Source organism: Pinus tabuliformis, chromosome 1_1 (genome assembly GCF_031772625.1).
Source record: "Pinus tabuliformis cultivar Carrire ecotype Pingquan chromosome 1_1, CPIR1, whole genome shotgun sequence".
NCBI classification, from domain to species: domain Eukaryota; kingdom Viridiplantae; phylum Streptophyta; class Pinopsida; order Pinales; family Pinaceae; genus Pinus; species Pinus tabuliformis.
In genome coordinates, this window is record NC_142297.1 from 683,015,715 (window position 1) to 683,021,171 (window position 5,457).

Here is a 5,457-nt window from a genome sequence, read left to right on the forward strand (position 1 = left end):
AGGTGCGCAGAGCAGAAAACAATGCAGGTGCAAAGGTGCATAGATCAGAAGACGACGCAGGTGTAGAGGTGCGCAGAGCAGACGGAAGTGCAGGTGCGAAGTTGCGCAGGACCGAAGCTATGCAGGCCACATATAGAGAAAGTGCGGATATCTGCAAGTTACTATTGGTGAAGTTGCGGACTTTTCTTGAAGTATATTTTAGCTGATTTTGTCTATTGCTACAGTGTTCTAGGTATAAAATTGATGTATGGTTACTAGTACTATTTATCTGAGAAGTTATTGGTTGATTGGTTGATGCACATATACTTGATGATTATTTGATATTCATGGATCCAGTCTGAAAATTTATGAAACATGGTCCCTAAAAGAAGAGAGAGGGTTGAAGCCTTCTATAGGTCAGCAACTACGTACTAGTATCTCAGCTAGTACAAGAGCTAAGGGGGTTGTATCTCCCTTCTAGGAGAGTCTGGAAAACGAGAGAGGGTTGTAGCTCTTTGCAGGTTGCAACCTACATACTAGTAAAGGACTGCACCAGTACAAAATCATTGTAAAAATAAGTTTCTAATTGAAAGAAGATAGAGACATATTGCAGCAGGTGGTTTTCACTCACATTGGGTTTCCACCTTACATCTTGTGTTCTTTGGTGTGACTGTTTATTATATGGTTCTTACATATAGATTAATGACCAACATCTGAAGAATTATTTAAATTATAAGTCTGGAAGGTATAAGCATGTTTCAATAGTTAGATCTGCAAATGTTTGTATAAACTGAAAATAATTTGATAATACTGATTCACCCCCCCTATCAGTATTATTTCCAACACAAGGATGAGAGGATAACCACTTAACTTGGTCTTAGGTTGGAGAACTAAGAAGTTAGCAGGGTATTCCCAAGAATCAATGGAGACCATCAAATCCTCAACAACTCCCTTAGGAGCTACTATGGACTTGTGCGTAAGCTGCAAGATTGTTGTGGTATTTCTTAATAATCCCTAGAGATTCAATTTAACCATAGTCTCCTTAGTCATCACATTGATGGAAGACCCAAAAATCGATCAAGCTATGGGGGACAATGGTGCCATCGATGTGTACATCTACTACAGGACTTCCAGGATCTAGATACTTTGGGCAAATCACCTGCCCCAACATTATGTTGGATAGTTATCTAATGACATTAATGGTAGGGGTGTCTTTATTTCATCTTCCCATATGTTTGAAACAATTCTCCTTGATTAACTTGTTGTAGATGGGGACATCTTTGATAGCTTGGAGAAGCAGAATTTTAACAAATAAATTTTTCATCTCACTTAGAGGTTCAGTCTCTTCTGGGGTGTGCTAGACAGGATGGCTTAATCTCTCAGAAAAAGGAGTTGCATTTGCTTGAGGGATAATTTCCTCCTTTTACTCTTCACACTTATCAGGTGGATATGGAGGTTGATTATCCAGAAGTACTCTTCCAGGCCTAAGGTTAATTTCTTGAATTTCCACAGTACAGGCATGGTAGGATGTTTCTCCATTGTAGACCTATTGTCTCTGTCTGTTATTCGGGTTCAGATTTGGTTGGGCAGGCATCTAAGGTTGTTTAGGTGGAGCAAAGTGTAGGAGCTTTCATCAATAAGGAGGTGGAGGTACTAAATCTAGATCTTGGTTGTATGGGGCCCTCCACCCAAGTGATGGTGCATTCCACTGAGCTTGTGGAGAAGAATATGTCTGAAATGGTTGGTTGGCATGTTGGGAATGGTATTGAGATGTAAAATACCAGGGAGAAGGTGTGGACCACGAAGGATGTGTAGGAGGGAACTAAGGGGGAATGGATGTATTGTGATTAGGGTTTTAATATGAATAGGATGCCCCTTGCATGCCTTGTTGGTATGGTTGAGGTCCTTGAGGCCTCCTTTGGTTGATGTAGTAGATTTGTTTAGTCACCCCTTCAGTTCCTTGATACACAACTTTTAATACACAAAGAGAAGGGAACTTTTCTATGGAGTGGTTTTCCTCACAGATCGAGCAGATTTATCTACTATTTAATGGACATTCATTCTGAGGGTGCCTCCTACTGCATCTAGGGCAGAAGATAGCTAAGGCTCTCTCTGCTTCCTCCTACTTTCTCATGATATGCATGGTTTCCATTTCTAGAGTAAGGGTATGCATCATTTCACTCTTAATTTTTTATAACATGTTCCCAATTTCACTTTTTATGGATGTGTTGGAAGAGAACCAACTGCCCAAAGCTTGACTAGCCCTACCATTCTTTCTAGCTACCCTAGAATTATTCCTGAAAAATATCTTGATATCATCATAGCGCAAAAAATAGATGTCCCCTCTTGACAGCAGGTTTAGGGTTTCTAGGTGAACTTCCCTTATCCCCGTAAGAAGGACTAGCTTAAGTGATTCAGGGTCAGGGGTGGACCTAACCATTTCATAGCTCAGTTGGAATCTTTCCTCATAATCTTGTAAAGATTCATCATGTCCTAAGGTCATTTTAAATATTTTCTCTTTGATAGCTTTGGACCCGCAATAGTCCCTATACTTACTATTGAAGGCTTGTTGCATCTGAGCCTAGGTGCTCATATTGTTCCAAGGTAAACCCATGAACGATCATAAGGGTGTATATTTGAGAGTGGATGGGAATAATTTCAACTTATGATGATCATAGGTGTAATCATAAGTTCTGCATATGACAACAAACTTGAACAAAAAAGTATTTAGGTCTTTTACGGTTAGGCCATGGAAGTGAGGAAGAATAGAGGAGCTTATGTTTTTCATCCTATCATCCCCATTAGTTTCACTGATGGAAAAAGCACCCTCAACTCTATTCTCAGCTCCTTCTCTGTCTCCAATCTCATTTCTATTTTCATCCATGGTGTAAGTTGGTGGAATGGTTCTTCCCCAATAGGCTCTTCAAAAATATTTGGTTGTTCGCCTAATGGTTCCTCTAGCTCACAACCACCAAAGAAGAGGGATTGTTGGTTGCTTGATGTGGTGGGGGTATTTGGTAAAAATTTCCCTTAGTTGTCTCTACTCCTAGGAGGCATGAAAGGAGTTTTATTTTTTTTTCTTTAGGGCTTTTCAGAACTTCTTGTAGAATGGAAAGAAACCAAAACCAGATTGTAACTACTTGCTAAATGGAACTAATTGCAGAATTGGAAAGAAAGAAAAACCATATTTTAATTGTCCACTGAATGGAACTATTCGTAGAATGAGAAATAAATAAGGAAAGAAAGAAAGAAATAAGAAATCACATCTACTAATACACCTCTCCAGCAATGATGGCAAAAGGTGATGAGTGCCAGTATTGTAGCAAGAATGTTGTAACTCCTAGGGCTACCAACTTTACTTCATAAACCCAGGGTTCATACAAACTTGGAGGTGACAGTGATGTATACGCAAATAGATTTAATGCTCTACTCTTGTCACTTTCCAATTGGGGAAATACACCACTAGGGCTTCTCAAACCAGTCTACTATTGAATAGAAGAAGTTTGACTACCAAACGGATAAGGGAAAATTATCCTTAATGAAAGAAAAGGAATTTTGCCCACTTTAAAGAATGAAAGAATGATTTGGAAGATGCTTGTAAAGTGACATGAAATCCTTTAGCTACTCATTGAGGAATTTTTCTTGCAAATGAAACCTAGATTAAACTTATATATAAGATGTGATGATCTAATCTAACTAAGCATGGAATCTGATCTAGGGAGTATTATAACTGTTGCACACATGTGCTAATTTATAAATTGTAGAAGAAGCTCATTTTTTATGTTTTCATTTTATGAATGAAAATGCTAATCTTTACTTGTCCTTTGCCAGGGGAGACAAGTATGGAGGAAGAGGTCTAGACTGGTATTCATGGTATGGAAGCCAACTAGAGGCCTAATCCAACCTTAAATAACAAATTTGCTAAATTCGGGTTCAAAGTGGGTTGTTACAGGGTTTCGTGTAGTACTACTATAGGATTTCCTAGTCCTGCTACAGGATACCCTGTTTTACCACAGGAAATAGGTCAAAATCTTAGGAGATGGTAGAGAAGGTGAAATGAAGTGTGGGAAAGGGTATATGATGGGGAATAAGGCATGCACGAGGTGAACACTATCTAGGGCTCAATCAAATGCTTCAATATGGTTGGATTTGCTCAATGGAAATGATTTTTTTTCTTACAAAACAAGAATTTGGATTTAGGGTTTAGTGGATTTTGGAAACATGGGTGGATAAGCCTTGGATGAGGAAAATCTCACTGTAATGTAAAAGCTACTACAAAAACATACATTATGTTCTAGATTTATGCAAAAATTCATCTATACATGGGAAATATTTATTAAATGGAAGGAAAAAGAGTTAGTACGATCTAGTGGCTAAGTTCATTACTGGAAGTGCTTTGAAACCAATGAAAAACTTAAGAAATAAAAATTTACAATTGTAACTCATCCTAAGAAACTCAAAGACAATGGCCTACTCATCAAGAAACTCCCAATTATGTAGTAAAGCATGAAATATGTTTTTGGGTTGTATGAAGGGAACCCTCAAGTCATGATCCCATAAAGGAGATGATGTGAAAGCCACTATCACCAACTTTTCTGCACTTTCTTCTGTCACTATGATACCATTGATCTAACTATTCACAAATGGAGGAAAAATAATTAATCATCCAAATACTTGCAAATTAACAAAACCAAAATCATTTTAGCAGCTAACTATGAATGCAATGTAAGCATACATGTATGGAAAAATGAAATTTTGTTGCTAGGGTTGGGCCCTGACTGAAGAACTTCAACCCTCTCAGTGAACTTAGTGTTGGATCAAGGGAATGCTTTTGATTTTCATTAAAATATAAAAAATACACAAGTGTCAACAATCACAATGTCTTCGCTCAAAAATTCCTCTTGGCTACTCTTAGAGTCGGTCTTGTCAGTCCTTCGTCAGAGATGAAAACTCTTTCTGCATTTCATTTTTAGGTGTCTCGCTCAATTCACCCAGTTGCATTTCGCTAGGGGCATGCCATTATTTGACGGAAGGGTCTCTTCACTTGTTCCCTCATGTTTTATACCTGCTAGGCTCGTCAAATGTTATCAAATTTCATCGAAGTTGATTTATAGTCATAAAAGGTGTTTTGGTCAAAAAGAGTCATTTCAGTTTCTAGGTCTAGGGATTCATCAATTTGGTCTTTGAACATGTCCAGTAAAGCCGTGCTGGCTAGAGTGAGGCCCTTGCACAGTTATGATTCAGAGCCTCATCAGCATGTGGATAGACTTCGACTCTTCTTCAAAACTCTGTTTTGAAGAAAAGTCAAACAGTGTCATTTATGACAAAATTTTCAAAAAAAAGTGGTCAGTTGATTTCTTCAGATACAATCATGGTTTTCATGGCCAAATGTCCTGTCGTGCAATCCCTACAAAGAGTGCTGAAAATTTCATCATTTGAGCTAAAATTTCAAAGGGAAAGTGAAGATCAGTGTGTTTT